The sequence below is a fragment of the Carlito syrichta genome, unplaced genomic scaffold (genome assembly GCF_000164805.1).
Source record: "Carlito syrichta isolate Samal-C Ts95f unplaced genomic scaffold, Tarsius_syrichta-2.0.1 Scaffold316017, whole genome shotgun sequence".
NCBI lineage: Eukaryota > Metazoa > Chordata > Mammalia > Primates > Tarsiidae > Carlito > Carlito syrichta.
In genome coordinates this window covers 390,994-409,173 of record NW_007260113.1, presented here as the reverse complement: position 1 = coordinate 409,173, position 18,180 = coordinate 390,994, and the positions used below count along the sequence as shown (strand labels likewise).

General features: G+C 39.6%; 1 protein-coding gene across 1 annotated transcript in view; it reads right to left on the bottom strand.

Moving 5' to 3' along the window:
• The window catches only part of LOC103276274 (RING1 and YY1-binding protein), a 74,635-nt gene that overhangs the window by 23,925 nt on the left and 32,530 nt on the right, over window positions 1-18,180 (bottom strand). The gene's annotated exons all lie outside the window — the stretch shown is intronic.

Genomic DNA, 18,180 nt, shown 5'->3' with positions numbered 1-18,180 from the left:
TTTTGACAAAACTGAACTGTCCCACAAAGTTAAGAAGAATACGAACATGTTTAAAATAAAAGTGACAGAATAAGTGTTTCACTGTGGGGGAAGGCTCAGCACATGGCAATTCCTTCCCTAAGTCGCTGAGTTCTGAGTAGTCATCCACACTCTGAGATGCACATGCTGTGATGACCACTGGTCAGTGGGGATGACACAGTCAAACTCTTCTTCAGGCACCCAGCTCCTAAAAAAGCTCATTTCCTGATCAACCAGATCCTGCCAGGAAACCCAATTTGGCCTGTGTACAACCGCACCTATAAGAAAGGAAACCGAAGTACTTAGAAAAACAGCAGCTTCTCTCACTTCTGTTCCTCACCAGGGAAAATCCAAGTTCAGGTTCACAGATACTGTAGGGTCTACTAAACCTAAAGTTGGCCCTGTACTAGATGCTGCAAGAAAACTGAAGTTGAGTAAGGTTGGGGCCATAGTACAAAGTACAGTAGGATAAACACCAACAAAGTACAAGTGTATCAGAATGTCATGCAAAAGGGAAATTACATCCAGCTGGAGTGATGAAAAGTATCTTTAAAGAGGAGGTTTCAAGTAGACCTTAAAGAATAAACAGGGTCTGTAGCCTTTCGAAGATTTACCTTAGACTTGTGCTGTAGTCATGATATGACTGTACAGAAATCTACCAGTTCCCAAGTAGTATCTGGTGAGATTCAAGTAGATGTTTCCTGAGGAAATTTGGAAAACATCAGAGATTCCCCTTCAAAGTTTACAATAGACAGTAAACATTAAAACCCAAAAGTTCTATATTAAATCTGCATAACTTTGTTTTTACTCAATGATTCCACACGTAAATTTATCGCACAGCCCTCTCTGGTTTTGTTTTCCCTATTTGTATTCACTGAAATTCTGATTTTCACAGGAGCTTCTTTCTATGTTCCATCTGTGTCACCATCAAACAAAAGAATGCATGAGGATGGGTGCTTTTTGGGGGTGGTGGTGGTGTTCTTTCTTCCGTTCTCCTAAAGGAAGTTGTGGTTCATTATTTTCTCCTTTTCTAGTAATGAAAGTTAACTTCAAAAAGTGCTAAGTGTCTGTGATATAACCAATAGGGTAATGAATTTACACTCTTTAAAATTATAAGTCCCAGGGCAATCTCCTAGTGCACATGTAAATGCTATCCATGAATGCTAAGTGGGGGATGGGGGGGTGTGGGAGAGTGCAGGGGCAGCTGGGAACACTCCTCCTCCCCCTCCTCTGCTTTGAAGTGCTTGCTAATTCATAATGAAAACCCCCCTACTTTACAGATGAGCGAACAGACTTAGAGAGAACCTGGCATCTTCTAGAGAATCTGGGCTCTAACTTGCCTCAATGCTATTAACAAACGGATAAGTGCCTAACCATGACTCCTAAAATTTTTTCCCAGGCAACCCTTTTCAGGTCCTCTCCTACTTGGGAGCTTTTTTGGTCTTCTCAATAAACTCTTGTTATCTCACCTCTGGGGAGAAAAAATTTCCCAGTTTATAATAGAAGGGACACGGCTTAGCTAAACTCTTGGTTCCTCTACTCTAAGCCCCAACTGATGTCATGTTGTTTTAATCTTGCCAGGTGTCTAAGGGATGTTTTTAAACAACTACAGTACTTCCACTTTCTAATACTGACCGACATGTCAACAATTTTAATATGCACCACAATTTCAGAAAGATGAAATATAGAAAAGTGATGTACCAGATAGGGAAAACAGTATAATCTGATTTACTCCTATGGATCACTAGCTTAGAGAAGTCATTGCTGCAATTAAAAGATGTGGTGTTTAAAAACAAATGGAATTAGTTTGAAAATACTCCAATATTCACATTCTGAATCAGATAGGAATTCTCCCCTTTCCCCCTACATTAGTTCAAAATAGTTAACATTTACTAACACTTAACCTAAAGCTACAGGGAGGTGGCTACATTACCAAGTCTATCAACTGCTTTTTTAAAATGGCTATTATTACTTACAAAAAAATTTTGTTTTAATGATCCAGAAAAAGTACTTTCCTTAAAATTCTTTGCACTTTACCCTGCTGTTCTGGGCTCAAGTAGAAACAGGAAGCAAGAGCATGGGTTAGTGAAGGGAATTAAGGTACATCTACAGTAATAAATTTTCTCAGGAAAATATTAGACTTGTGTCTCTGGGATACATTTATTCACTATGCTGACGAAAGAGATGAACACGATCTGTATCTCAAATCAAATTCTTGATAGTTCTGAATGTGGGATTTCTCTTACTTTTAAGTGCTAATGCAATGCAGATGCTATGGAAATAGTTATTATATTGCGTTTTTCTTTTTTTATTTTATTGTTATTTTTATTCCTTCTGAATATTTTTGACCCTTGGTTGGTTGAATACATGCTCACATGCTTCCCTACTGCTGCTTATGTAGAAAAGTTACTGACACCTAATATACTATATGTACCCCAATCATACCCTTAAAAAATACAATCCATTCATACCTCACAATTCACATACCACAACCTACTGCCACTGAAATACATTGTGGTGGTTCTAAAACCTACCCATAAATTCTTTGATACCACCACTCTCTTCAAAATAAATTTGGGGAGCCTAGTTTTCTTTTTCTTTTTTTTGAGTTGGAGTCTCACTCTGTCGTCCAGACTGGAGTGCAGTGGCCGCTCCCGGCCACCACAGCCTCGACCTGCTGGGCTCCGGTTGATCGATCAGCCATCCAAGTAGCTGGAACGACAGGCGCACGCTACCACGCCTGGCTAATTTTTTGATTTATTGTAGAGATGAGGTCTCGTCAATTTGCCCAGGCGGGTCTCGAACCCACAGGCTCAGGCAATCCACTCATCTCAGCGCGGGATTACAGGCTGAGCCACCTAGCCTGGCAGAGCCTAGTTTCCTTATCCTTGACTGTGAGCTACACTTAGTGACTCACATCTTAACAAACAGACTATAAGGTGCCTTAAGAAATTAGAATATAAAAGAAATTCTGGCTTCCTCATTGCTCTCCCTTGGATCACTGGTGGAGGCCAGCAACTAACACCCTTCTATTAGCAAGGAACTAAATCATATAAGTGAGTCATTTGAAAAGCAGGTGCTCCATCCAGCCCAGTCAAACCTTCAGAAGATTGCAGCCTTAGTCAACACTGCGTTACAACTTCATTTGAGACCCTGGGCCAGAAGAACCATCCAGTTAAGTCACTCCCTGATTCCTGACTCTCAAAAGAGTGTGTGAAATATTTGCTTTTAAGTTGCTAATTTCAAGATAATTTGTTAAACACAACAGACAATGAATACACAGATATACCCCTCCCACACCCCTCTAATATTCAATAATTTTTTTTATAAAATAAAGAAAAAGGCTGAGAAAAGAGGGCGCATGTTCCAGGTTATGATATATCTACTGTTTTCTCCAAAACCTTTATTTAGTTATACATTCTAACCCGATATGCTCAGGAGAGAATAACAGCTAATTTGAAGAAGTCACAGTCAATCTTATAAGTAACCCAGCTCTGACCTCATAGTCAATCAACATTTCAGATTATCAATCAAATTTTGTCAATAGCGTTTTTGTCAACAATATTTGTTATATTCCTTTAGACCAAGAAACAGCAAAAATTTTTAACAAAGGGTCTGATAATAACTGTTTTAGGCTTTGTAGGCCAAGAGGCAAAATCAAGAATGCTATGTAGAAAGCATTTAAAAATGTTAAAGCTACTGGGTCCCAAAAATACAGGTGGTAGGCCATAGTAGCTTGCCAACTAAAGCCAGACTACCAAAAGGTATGTGGTCTCCCATATGAAAGCAAATTCACAACATTCAGTGTTTGTATACTAAAGGACTTCTCCACAGGTTGCAAAGTAAATAAATCTTAAGAAAACAGCCACAAAACTTCTAACTAGAATAGCTAATTTTTCTTGAGAGTAAAGTTTGCCATTCCAAAGTTAATTTGGTATACACTCAACAACAAAGACACAAGAACAAAGCACATCATCCTGTCCAACTGGAAGAAATGCAAGTTTCTTTCAGTTAGGACATTGGGGTTAAAGGGAGTGCTATAATCTGAATGTTTGTGTGCCCGTCACCCAACAACTCACATGTTGACATCCTAACACCCAAGGTGGTGAGATACCAGAAGGCAGCATCTTTGGAAGGTGATTAAATGAGTCCTCATGAATGGGATCAGTACCCTTCAGACTAGGCCTCAGAATGAGATCCCTCATGCCTTCTAGCATGTGAAAACACAGTGAGAAGGCACAATGAATCAGGAAACAGGCCCTCACTAAACACAGAGCCAATCTTCTGGTGCCTTGATCTTGAACTTCCCACCTTCTAGAACTGTGACACATTCCTGTTGTTTGTAAGCTACCCAGTCTATGATATTTTGTTACAGCAGCCTAAATGGACTACAGAGATAGTGGCAGTGTTAATATTCCCAACAAATAGATCTATCAACCAAGCAAGTAAGGGGTTTGAGTAACAAGGCTGATATATCAGTCACCCAATGTAGCAGGTAATTATGCAATTTACCTTGAACTATCATATCTTCTGGCTTTAAAATTCCCCAATTTACAGGCTTCATAGTATATTTAACAAGAAACCCCAAGAACACAGATCTGCAAACTCAACTTTTTGGGAACAACGGATGCCTAGCATGAAGTTAAGCCCAATAAAATAGCCCTAAAAAAATACAGTAGTCAGGAGATCCCCAACATCTACCCCTCACATGTGACGAGCTGCGTGACCCTTCTTGACCAGTCATTTTTTCAGATTATTTGTGATGAAGCCATAATTTATTATATATAAATTATGAATTTATATGAATAATAAAATACATTTCTCTAACATAACTATTTAAAACAAATATGGCCGAGCACAATGGCTCATGCCTATAATCCCAGTACTTTGGGAGGCTGGGGTGGAAGAACTGCATGAGCCCAGGAGTTTGAGACCACCCTAGGCAACACAGTGAGACCCCATCTCTACCCAAAAAAAAGTTTTAAAAAATTAGCTGGGTATGATGATACATACCTGTAGTCCCAGTTACTTGGGAGGCCGAGGCATACAAATCACCTGAGCCCAGGAGGTCAAGGCTGTGGTAAGCTGTGATCATGTCACTGCACTCCAGCCTGGGCAAAAAAATTAGACCTTAACTCAAAAACAAAAACGAATAAACTTAAAATAATTTAATTTTGTCTATTTAACAGGTATTAGGCAGTGAACAGGTATTTTAATACCAAAGCGTGAAGAAAATGAAAATAAGAAATACGGCCTGGAAAAAAAATACTTGATTTGTTTTGATTATTTAGGAAAACTTTTCTTTCCAAGAAGTCAATGAAATGTTTAACCTAAAGGGAGTGTCAGCATCCTTATTTACTTTACTTTAAGACAGTGTTTTCTCTGTCTCTAAAATTACAGGCCCATTAATTCCCCCTTTCCCCAATAAAAGCTTCCCACTACATGTCCTTTCTCAAGTGAAAATATCACTGAAAGCAGTTGAAATCAGTCTGGTGGACCAATCTATGACCCTGAATACCCCATAGGAAAAATAATGGGATCAAGCTGCGCCTGCCAAATGGATAGCCAGGTGCTCATTGTGAAATTGTATATAAACGTGCAGTCACTTGGCTATATAGTCTATTGCTTGGTGGCTGAGAGCATTAGCCTATATTTGGCATTTGATAAAAGGTAAGAATACAGCTTGAATCCAAGTACAATATGTACTGAGAAATTGCTTAAAGTCTTTGATATTTTGGACATATTTAGCATAAAGTTGTGAATGTACTTAACACAGAGTTCAAACACAAGTAAAATTATTCAAAAACTAAAAAATATTAAGTACCCTAGGGAAACTCAATGTTTTTTTAAAAAACCTTCAACTTTCTTAAATTTTTAAAATAAATTTAGCCTTGCGCTAAAGCTAATCAACTCCCCTCTAATAAATCTATTCTATATATGAATTTAATGTGGATTGAGGGCAGAGGAAACATCTCAGTGATTCAGAGTAATGAGTGGAAATGAAACAAACATTTAAATGAGATTATTAGTAGAAAATTGGTACCATGAAAAAAAAAATAAACAACATTTTTGCTATAGTTGGCTGCACTTCAAATGTTGACTTAGAGTTTCCAGGTCGCTCTGATGAAAAAGGAGAGACAATAAGAGACATATGAATCAAGAGAGGGGTCCAGGAGAAGTCAGCACAGCAAGTAAGTTCCTTAGGGTAAGAAAGGGCAGGCTCCCGGCACATTTGACCCCACTGAGTTTATCAGCCTCTCTTCAGCCACACTTGATGGGATAAGCAAAGAGAATCTTCGGGCAAATGGACTAAGTAGCCTCTAATCTTCCTTAAATATAAATCTCCTGCCAATTTTAGGGAGCTACCCAAAAAAAGCAGAAGGGGAGGCATTTTCTGAGGGTTTAGCTATTATAAATCAGATACAGATGTAAATGCTGATGGTGACAGAAATGAAGACACTTAAACCTGGCCAAGCCATCCCACCTCACTGCAGGATGAACAGCAGAGGCAGCTGTAGGCAAAGCCGTGTTGCTGGTTATTTGGCAAGCCCATATCAGCACATATGCAAGTACTAAACTGACTCTCCAAAGTTATATATCAAACCACTTAAAGTAATCTTTGCATGGAAAATTTTCAGAGCAGGTGTCTACCTAGAGTGGGTAGAAAAACTTTCAAGATACTGCTATGGATATTCCGGCTTTGACAATGCTTTCCGGTGAGCTTAACCACTAAATAGGCTTAGGGCTTCCTGAAAGGCTAGTCATTAGCAATGAACAATGATAAATCCCCAGGCATCTTACTCCTGAGGCAATTAAAAACAGGAATGATTAATTTTAAAAAATGCACCAATCGTGATGATCAATTTTCCTTGTATTAGGATCTGTTTTCTTCTAAACTGTAGAATAAATCCAGAATAGTAGACAACCATGTTATATTGACTCTTCCCAGTTAGAATACATTTAGTCCAACTTCTTCCTGATCTGTGGAAGATATGCTCTAAGACCCCAGTGGATACCTGAAACTCCTTCAGACAGTACCGAACCCTAAATATACTATGCTTTTTTGGTACACATACGTACTTACGATAATGTTTAATTTACAAATTAGGCACAGTAAGAGATAACAGTGAAAGATTTAATATTAAAACAATAACTATAACAATATACTGCCCTAAACATTATGTAAATGTGGTTGGTCTCTCCCTCCCTCTCCCCTTTCTCAAAGTAACTTATTGTACTGTGTTCACCTATTTTCAGACAGAGGTTGATCATGGGTAACTGAAACTGCTAAAAGTGAATTCGTGGATGAAAGGGGACAGCAGCCTCAACCTGCTGGGCTCCGGCGAGCCTTCCGCCTCAGCCTTCCGAGTAGCCGGAACTACAGGCGCACGCTACCACGCCCGGCTATTTTTTAAATTTCATTGGAGAGATGAGGTCTCGCCTGCCCAGGCGGGTCTCGAACCCTTAGGCTCAGGCAATCCAACCACTGGATTCTTATTTGCCTGTGTCCTCCCAGGTAAAAAACTTTTGAGAATAGTTTTTCACTGGGCGACAGTGAGACTCCGACTCAAAAAAAAAAAAAGAATCCAGTGGATTCCTTCTCCCTTTCTGAGGAGTGGGGAGAAGCTTTGTTCTTGGACAGAAGTCACTCATCCATCTCATTTTTTCTGCCACTCCTGAGAGCTGAGGCTGTAGTCATACTTGAAAACACTGTCACCCAGGCTGGACTGCAGTGGCACGCTCATGGTCACTGCAGCCTCGATCTGCTGGGTTCAGGCGATCCTTAAGTTTCTGTCTCCCAAGGAGCTGGAACTACAAGCATGTGCCACCACACCGGCTATTTTTATTTTTTATTGTAGAGATGAGGTCTCACCATGTTGCCCAGGCTGATCTCAAACCCGAGGGGGCTCAGGCAATCCTCTCACCTCCACTTTGGAAAGTGCTAGGATTAAAGGTATGAGCCACTGCACCTGATTTTTTTTTTTAAGAGACAGACTCTTGCTGTGTTACCCAGGTTGGTCTTGAACTCCTGGCCCCAAGCAATCCTCTCACCTTGGCCTCCCAAAGTCCTGGGATTTCCAGGCATGGGCCACCACGCCTGATGAGGTATGTCAGTAAATGTGCTGCAATAAGCATTAGCTCTAATTTGATAACAATTCCTCTTTAAAAGAAAACAAAACTCTCTGCAAACACTGGCCATTTTTCTCCAGAAGATTTCCGACACTGACTCCTCTCCACTCATCCCCCCAGGTATTCCTCAAAGCCCGGAGGTGACATACAAACATGGCATGTCCAAAACATGGCAGAGCTCAAATAGGGCTCCAGAATCCTCAAAACTATGTTCCAGAAAACCGAGATAAAACCCATATTCTTACTCTTTTTTTATACCTAATATTGCCAGTCCTTTCCATTTCAGCCTCTACCCGAAAGCCAAACCCATCTTTTCACAATACTGCTTTGATCCCTCCTCTAAGATCTTCAATGTCTTTCCACTGAAGCCTAATTTATGCAATATGATACCAATCTAATGCCTGCATTTTCCCAGCAGGATCCAAATACCCCTAAACAAACAGGTTTGGCTACTTGCCCACTTCCGCACTACCTCTCACCCCTAAACCTGTCAACCACGACTCTTGTTACCCTTCCTCCCTAATTCCACCTCCAATTCCCAGCCTTCCCACTGCTCCTGTCCATGACAATGTCTCTAGCCCAGAAGCCTTTACATTATTACTGCATTAGCTCTCCTATTTATTTGGTTCTATAGACACATACATGCAGCTAATGGAATTTCTGTCTATTTACCTTGCACTTTCACTTATTCATTCATTCACTATCTCAAGCACTGTAGAGATGACAGAAATACAATGGTGGATGAAAATAGGGAGATCCCTGCTCTTAAAGAGCCAGGTCTAATAAGGGACCGAACAAGCAAATAATCACACACATACTTAGAAAATTGCAAGAGGGATGTGTTCTGAAGGACAGAAACATCAAGGGCATTTTCAGGGATCATGGCCATGTCTGGGGTGAGGGCATTAGCCATGGGTACGGGGGAGGAAAATGTCAATGATGGGTGGTTTAACTAAGTTAGTAGGAACATAGGAAATGGTCCCTGTGGTAAGAAGAAAAAATCACCCGTTGTTAGTTAATACTAAAAGAAGACCAGAGTGGCTGAGATGAAGAGGCGAGGCATCACAAGCTGAGGCAGGAACTGCAGGCAGGGAGCCAGATGGGCACTATTCTTTTAGGGATCCTGTATTCAGCTTCTATGAACTCCCATGCTGCCTACTATTGTACTATCCAGTTGGAAACTTAAAATTTGCTTGCTGAATAAAGTACATGCTTCAAGTGAAATGTGCTGAAAAGTTAAACAAAATAAGCAAAAGTTGCTAAAGAAATAAGCAGCGTGGAAGGCAAACCCAGCAGGATCAACTCAAGACCTGTTTTACCTACATTTACCTCGAAAGTAAAAAATACAATGCAATTTTCACTTTATTTTAAAACTAAACCCTTTCTAAGAACAATTACAAAAGCCACGAATGGAAAAATTAAATTAATTCTCTCCAAGAACTTTCCATTCTAAGATAAACTTGAGCCAACTATAAATCACACTACCCTGGCACTACCATTTGAAGTTACTTTCCACTTTCAGACTCTCACATCAATGTCAGAAGTGCCTTTCATTACCCTTCCCACTTAATGCCCACAATCTCTCTATAGCTACTTTTGTGTGGCTTCCACTGACCAGAGTATATAGAAACTTATGTGAGAATGGATTACCGGGCATCTTAAAATGCTTTCACCTCTGGTTAAATGGAAGTTGAACATTTGGCATTGTGCCTAACTATGTAACACATGTGGATTTGTTAGCCTGACACAGGTGTCATATAGATTCTCGAATAACTGAATGAAAAGAAAAACAGTGTCTGCTTGGCAATTGCTTTTGCCTCCAAACTTTTAAGTTCAAACATACATGAAATGTTGTTATTTCTTTAAATCTGTGAACAAGAACATTCCATTCTGCCTTTTGATGACATAATTTACAACACATTTCGTTCTTATTGCTATTTCCTTCCCAAATACAGTTATACTTTGGGGAAAAAATGACTTAAAAATGTTTTCCAATAGAGATCTTTTTTAAACAATAGCCAAATTTTTGGAAATGTGTTTTGCTCATTAATGAAAAGTATGTCTTTACATTAAGTATTAACTTTTAAGTCCAAGGGATGACAAAAATGCAAAATCACTTTATCACGCATCAATCACCTCTTTCAAATACATTTCTTTCTGTGTGGTACTTGTAAGTTATTTCTATAAACTCAGTAATTTAATACTTCTAGAACCATTTCCTCTATTTTAAATATCTCATTTAATTGCCTTAGCTTAGAACATAAACTACTACTTCTTACTAAAACTTTTAAAAAAGTAATGAGCCTGTTTACACTGAGTTAAGCTCTATGACAAAAATAAAGATAGTAAAACTCCCTTTTGGGAGATTATGATCTAAGCCTATGAACACCACAAAATATTCACAGTATTCAGAATAAAGGACAAAATAAAATATGTGATACATGCTGCTGTGGTCTGGATATGGCTTTATTCTCCCAAAATTCATGCTGAAATTTGACTTCTGCAGTCATGTGTTGAGAGGCAAGGACTAATGGGAAGTGTTTGGGTCATAGGAATGGATACCTCAGGAACAGACTGAAGGCCACCCAGGAGTGAGTTCTTGCTTCCTCAGGACTGGATTCCTTACTGCAAGAGCAGGTGGCTCCGCCTCTTTGCACACACCCACTTCCTTCCTTCTGTTTTCTGCAATGAGCTGAAGGAGCACAAGACCCTCACCGGATGGACAGCCCAATCTTACACTTAACAACCTCCAGAATCATCAGCCAAATGAACTTCTTTACACATCACCTCAGGTACTATTATGGAAACACAAAGTGAACTAAGACACACACTGAACAGTACATTCAGTGGGCTTACATGAATGAACAGGAAAAGGAGTTACAGCAGTATGCTGCAATAAATCATGACTTCCAATAGAAGAGCTGAACACTTCTCGATTCTTAAGAATCTACTTGATTGAAATCTCTGTGGGCAAGGGAGGAGGCTGACAAGATGCCATAAAGTAATTCAGAAATACATGCACTAAAAAGATGGCTTGCATGTACAAATTGAAAATGTAAACAAAATGACTGCTCTATCTGTTCAAGAAAGGCAGCTCTGAAATGTAAAACAATAGATTAGATGTGTACAAATAATGGAATAATGAAAATTTTAGTTTTATTTCTTCTTTGGGTGGTTAAGATGGTTAATTACTCACTGACATGAGAAGTTAAATTACTGGATAGAGTTCTTAGTTTTACTTGCAAAAGTATGTAATTGTTCTTTTCCTTCCAAAGAGTGTTGGCAACACACAACTGCACGTTCATCAGATGATCTTTTTAAAACAGGTATTATGCATTATCAAAGTGGGATCCTTCTCAAAGTATGACCAATGTTCAACATAACAGAACAAACTTAAAGGTGTGACTTAATCCTTCAGTAAATACTTAGAACAAAAAACAAGTAACTGGCTTCCAAAGGAAGCAAAACCAGCTTCACCTCTGTTCCCCATCCAATTTGTAAGGGCAGTCTGAGACGCAGTGTGAAGGGCAATCCATCCAACAGCACTGCCGCCACCCCTACCACATTCTCTCCCCCCCCTCCTGTCATGCAACTACTTCCTCTGCCACTCAAGTTACTCTAGCATACTATTTTCAATGTATTTTCTGGATGGGTTATTTCTATCCTCATCTTTTAAATGGGGGTAATAGTAAGTATCTTGCCTGCTGTAAAGATAAAAATCATCTATCAAGTGCCTTGTACTGGGTCTGGCATATAAAGGTCATTCAATAAATGACTGTTATCCCATCTTCTGCTTTAGCTCAAAGTACTGCTTACCTGAGCTTAGTTTATCATAAAGAGTGTCAAAGTTCATTCTTTCCGTCACTGATTTAGACCATTCCCTTGTTCAAAATCCTCAGTTTGAGTTCCCATAATGCATTATGGGTCTTAACTTCATAACACATCCCCAAGTGGAGCTTGCAGACACTGTCCAGAGGCAACTTTTGTCTGCCTACTCTTTCTGGACCCAATTCAACCTATAGTATCATTCTTGTTAAATTATTTTGAAATCTAACTGCTTTCATTGACTCAACATACATTAACTAAATAGCCACTATGTGCCAGGCTTTATTTATTAGCCTCTCTGAATAACAAGAGAAGTGATAGCTAAAAACCTCTCAACAATCCAAATTTAGAATTTTTAAGTTTCACTACACTTCACACATTTTGTTGTTTTCTCACTTCCAGTACACTTGCTCATATATTCTCAAGAAATTCTCTCAAAACAACTTCACAAATGAGAAAATGCTATGAAAGATCCAGAGATGGCAGTGACCTTTAAGATATTAGCTAGTGACAATGCAGGCAGGCTCATGTAGGTCTTCTGGGTATATACATCCTTTGAAGCTCTACTTATTTTTTTTTAATACCATGCTGACTCATTCTTTGCAATTAATTACATACCTGCATTTGAAGTACTATAATCTTATATCACTCAGAAAGTGATTTAATGTTTTTATGATCCAGTCAGGCTGTGGTTATGGGCTGAGTTGGTTTTAGTGTCCTGTTTGTTAATGAAGCCATGATTGTATTTCTAGCTCCATGGAGGTCAAGGTGTTCTGCTGCTGTTTGGTGCCCAGATATACGGCCGTTGTTACTGCAGCAAAACCTTACTTTAAGTGCCTACATTACACACCAAAAGAGTGTAAACAAATCACTCAACATATTGTCAGCACACATTAGGTGTTGACAAACCTAGCAGTCTCTGCCATCTAGGGTTGGATAAAGATAGGAGTGGTGAGGTAATTCTTTACCACGTTATTTTTAAGTGAAAGATAATGGTTATAAGCCTAGGTACTATAGCACAAAAGAGGGAATACAAGCTTTGCACTAGCAGGTGATTAGGAGCATCACAAAGGAAATGACTAGTGAGTTCTGTTCAGTGAATTAGGTGAACAAAGGGAACATCCCTAACAGAGGAAAAAAAATCTATGTAAGGCTGTAAGGCAAGAGGCGAATGTGAGAACACCAAATAATTTGGGCAGCCAAAGCACGTCATCATCAATGAAAGGAAGGATTATAGGCATTCACTAAGCATGTGGATTACTGGAAAACTACAAGCATATGCCAGGTGATATTGTCTCCAATTTTGTTTTGCATTTGTAAATTTGAATGAGAAATGATTATACAACAGAGTATTCTTCTAGATCCACAACCATTCTCAGTCTGAACCACAAAACATCCCCGTGATTATCTTCTCAATTCTCCTAAGAAACTAGTACTACTCTAAAAGCACAGGGGGAAAAGTTAATTGACTGCCTAGATTGGAAATCTTAGAACAGAAAGGCTTAATTCTCTCAGAACTGGTTCAGAAAGGCTGACAGGTATTAAGAACTCTGTTTTTGCAGTTATCCTAGTACTGAACATATAAAACTCAACCAGAGGTTTGTGCTCTTATCTGAAAGCAAGTAAACAGTGAGGAACTTTCACTGTTGTGACATTTTCCTCTCGGAAGTAAGGGGAGAAAGCAATACAGTATGCTCTTTCCCACAATTTGTAAAATATTTGCAAATAATGTAATTGCTAAGCCTATCGGATAATTACTTTTCTTTTGCCATAAGCTACTTAGAAAATTTAAAGTATATTCTAAACCATATAGACAATTCGGAACAGAAACCTAAGGACACCTTACATATAAGAAGAATGAGCAATCAACTTTAGCCCAGAAGACAAATTCTAGACCAACAAAGAGCAAAGATTAAGGGTGTCTGAACTAATTCATAACTGTTTTGAGAAGTCATCTCAGTGTTTGTCTCTGGAAACTACTGTAAAAAAGGGAGCCTCCATATCCCATGAAACCACTTCTCAGGTGACAATTACAAATGCACCTTAGAAGTGGTATTGGCCAAGGTCTGTAGGGAAATAAAAAATGAGGGTGGGTCATTCATATCAGTCTGTAAAGGCTCAAAAGCATCAATCAATCAATCAATCCTTAAGCAATTATACTAATGGTGAGAATAAAGACAATAGATAATACAAAATGCTTTGTAGATCGCACTAGCTGGGATTCCACTGTTTGCTAGCAGATTTACCTTTTTATGTAGATTATGCATGCATGAAGTAGAGCACAGCTTGAGTGAGAGCTAAGGAAGCCACACAAATTTCCTGGCCACGTCAGCAGTTTTTCCCAAAACGCCCTCCTCCTTTCCGCTCCCCAAAACGTTGACAAACAAGTGAATCAGAGAACACTCTTCAAAACCAGACAAGTAAAATTCAACATTAGCACTGAATGGTTTAAAGAAAACCAAACAGTGAAAATGTAGCTAATGAGGGCCAAAACACTCATGCTTGGGAGGGAAAAAACTAGAGAGTTAAGTCTAGTCATCTGTTATCCACATTTCCTCCACAGCCTCCAAAGCATGCTTCTTGGTTTGTAATTGAGGGAAAGCATCCAAGTCAGCTTGGTGCTCATTCGGTTCATTAGACTGTAGCTGGTAAGAAGACAAGATCAGAATACCTATAGAGCTACATGCAACTCTTTGCTAACTAACTCTTTGCTAACTAACTCTTGGCTAACTAACTAACTAACTGCAGCCTCACCAAAAGTCTGTGGTTAACGTAGCAGGATTCACTACCATAACACTCAAAATCCATTTTAGGCAAACACTATGATAGTAGATGTTTAAATAATTATAACATGCTTATTAAAAGCTTCCAGCCAGGCATACAGGCTCATGCCTGTAATTCTAGGACTTTGCAATGCCAAGGTAGGCAGACTACTGCTTGAGCCCAGAGTTTGAAACCAGCCCGGGCAACATAGTAAGATCTCATCTCTACAAGAAATCAAAAAACTAGCCAGGTATGGTGGTGGCACATGACCCTAGTCCCAGCTACTCAGGAGACTGAAGTAGAAGGATCGCCTAAGCTCAGGAGGTTGAGGTTGTGGTGAGCCGTGATGGTGCCACTGCAATCCAGCCTGGGTGGCAGAATAAAAAAAATAAAGAAATAAAAAGAATAAAAAAGAAGCTTCTCGGTGAAATTCCTATTAACTTTCCCCCCATCTTACCAAGTTTACATAAATCAGTTTTGCTATTTAATCAAGATTTTCTTTTTTTTACCTTTTGTAGGCAAAAGCATATAGAGGGACCCCCACTCCCCAAAAGACTCATCTTTCAGAGGGTGGGCCCCTTATAGTAGACTTGGAATTTGTTCCTCTGGATCATGGTCAACCAAAGTTTTTAACTGGAGGTTTTGAGAAGGTTGCATCATGATTTGCAGAAGAAACACCCCAAGTTGTGGCAAACAGATCACTGCTTCTTCCAACGCACCTTCCCACACCGTGCTGAGTGTTCAGCAGTTTTGGAGCCAAAACAGCATGAACCCCATACCCTACCCCCCTTATTCACACTCTCTCACCCTGAGCTACTTTTGTTTGTCTCCCTGGATGAAAAAGTTCTCAAAGGGAAACATTTTGACAATGTAGAAGAGTCTTGCGTCAAATGGAGAACTTTGAAAGTGACTGAAGTTTAAACAAGTAAGAACACACAACTTTTTAATAAATAAATTCTGAGTTTTTTTGCTACCCCCTCATATATGAAATGAAAAATGTCTACTCCCATTATGGTGTGAATGTTTGTGTACCTTCTAAGATTCCTGTTGAAGCTTAATCCCCAGTGTAACAGCATTAAGAGGTGACAGCACTAAGAAGCAGGGCTTTTAGGGGTAATTAGGCCATGTAGGCTCCACTCTGCAGACGGGATGGGTGCCTCATAAAAGGGCTGGAGGGAGCTAGGGAGACCCTTTGCCCTTCAAGGCTGGAAGCAGCGAGCGGTCCTCACTGGACACAATCTGCCAAAGCCTGGATCTTGGACTTTCCAGCCTCCAGAACTGTGAGACATACCTTTTTTTAATATATTACTCAGGGTCTGGCTTAATTGATTACTCGCTCTTCAAGAAAATGGCCCGAGCAGGCCCAAGACTGAGAATATTTATGGCTTTTCACTATAAAGAAATAAAACAAGATCCCTACCTATCACCCATACACAAAAAATCAACTCAAAATGGATCAAAGACCTAAATGTATAAAACCTCAAACTCTAAGAACCTTAGAAAGTGCAGGAGACACCCTTATGGAAATTGGAACTGGCAACCAATTCCTGATCAAAACCCCAAGGGACCATGCCATAAGAGATAAGATAGACACGTGGGACCTCATCGAACCGACAAGCTTCTGCAAAGCCAAAGAAAGCATCAAGAGAGCAGGGAGACAGCCCACAAACCAGGAAAAAAATATTTGCCAACTGTGTGTCTGACAAAGGGCTAATATCTAGGATCTCCAAGGAATTCAAACGTGCCGAAAAGAAAACATCAAACAGCCCCGTTACAAAGTGGGCAAAAGATTTGAATAGACAGTTCTCAAAAGAAGAGCAGCCAACAGATACATGAAAAAGTGCTCAGTCTCACTAGTCATCAAAGAAATGCAAATTAAAATCACACTGAGATAGCACCTAACTCCAGTCAGGATGGCTACCATCAATAATTCAAAAAACGATAGAGAGGATGCGGCAAAAAGGGAACACTTCTACACTGTTGGTGGAAGTGTAAACTGGTACAGACTCTGTGGAAAACAGAGTGGCGATTCCTAAAAGATCTAAAACTTGACCTTCTGTATGACTCCACGATCCCACTACTGGGAAAATACCCACAAGAACTCAAATCACTCTATCAAAAAGATACCTGCATGCGTTATGTTTATCACAGCATTGTTCACAGTAGCAAGAACATGGAACCAACCGTGCTGCCCATCAAAAGAGGACTGGATAAAAAAATTTGTGGTACATATACATGATGGAATATTACACAGCTACAAAGAAGAACAAAATCATGAACTTCACAGCAACCTGAATGGACTTAGAGTCTATAATACTGAGTGATCTTTCACAGAAACAAAGAACTGAGTATCACATGTTCTCACTCATAAGTGAACCTTGAACAATTACCATAACACTGTAAGAGAATGATTGGCCATAGTGAAAAACTGCTGAGAGAGGGGTGGGGAAGCGGGATTGGCAGTAGTGGGAATCTGCTTGGGGAAGCGGGGAGCATACCTCATCAACCTGCATATTGAACATCTGTATACCTAACACTGAATTGTAACCCACATCGTTAAAAGGAAAAAATAATAATAGAATGAAAGCAAAACTGTGCAACAGTCTCCTTTTATTCAAGGTTTCACTTTCCACAGTTTTAGTTACTCGCGGTCAACTATGGTCTGTCTGAAAATATTAAATGGAAAATTTCAGAATTAAATAATCCATAAGTTTTAAATTGTATGCTGTTCTGATCACTGCAATGAAATCTTTCACTTTCACTCCATCCCACCCAGGACGTGAACGAACCCTCTGCCCAGCATATCCACACTGTCGATACCACCCACCCATTAGTCTCACAGTCTTTTAAGAATGGCCCAAAGTGCAAGAGCAGTGATGCTGGCATATTGTTTTAATTGTTCTATTATTGTTGCAAATCTCTTACTATGCCTAATTTTTAAATTAAACTTTATCATAGGTATATATAGGAAGCACAGTCTACACAGGGTTCAGTTCTACCCACAGTTTCCAGCATCTACTGGGGGTCTTTGAACATATCTCCCACTAATAAGGGAATTACAGTACATCTAGAAGGTTCTGGAGCCGAGATACAAACACTGTAAGTTGTTTCTTCATAGTTAGATAAAAAACTAAAAACCAAGAACTAAGGCAATATTCCAGCTTGGTTTTAGAAACCAACTAAAAAAGTCTCGTGAAATATACCTACTTCTTTCACTAATAAAATTACCTTCCTAGCCGGGCTCAGTGGCTCAGCCTGTAATCCCGCGCTTTGGGAGGCTGAGGTGAGTGGACTGCCTGAGCCCGCGGGTTCGAGACCCGCCAGGGTAACTTGGCGAGACCTCATCTCTACAATAAATCAAAAAATTAGCAGGGTGTAGTAGCGTGTGCCTGTAGTTCCAGCTACTTGGAAGGCTGAGGTGGAAGAATCGCCAGAGCCCAGCAG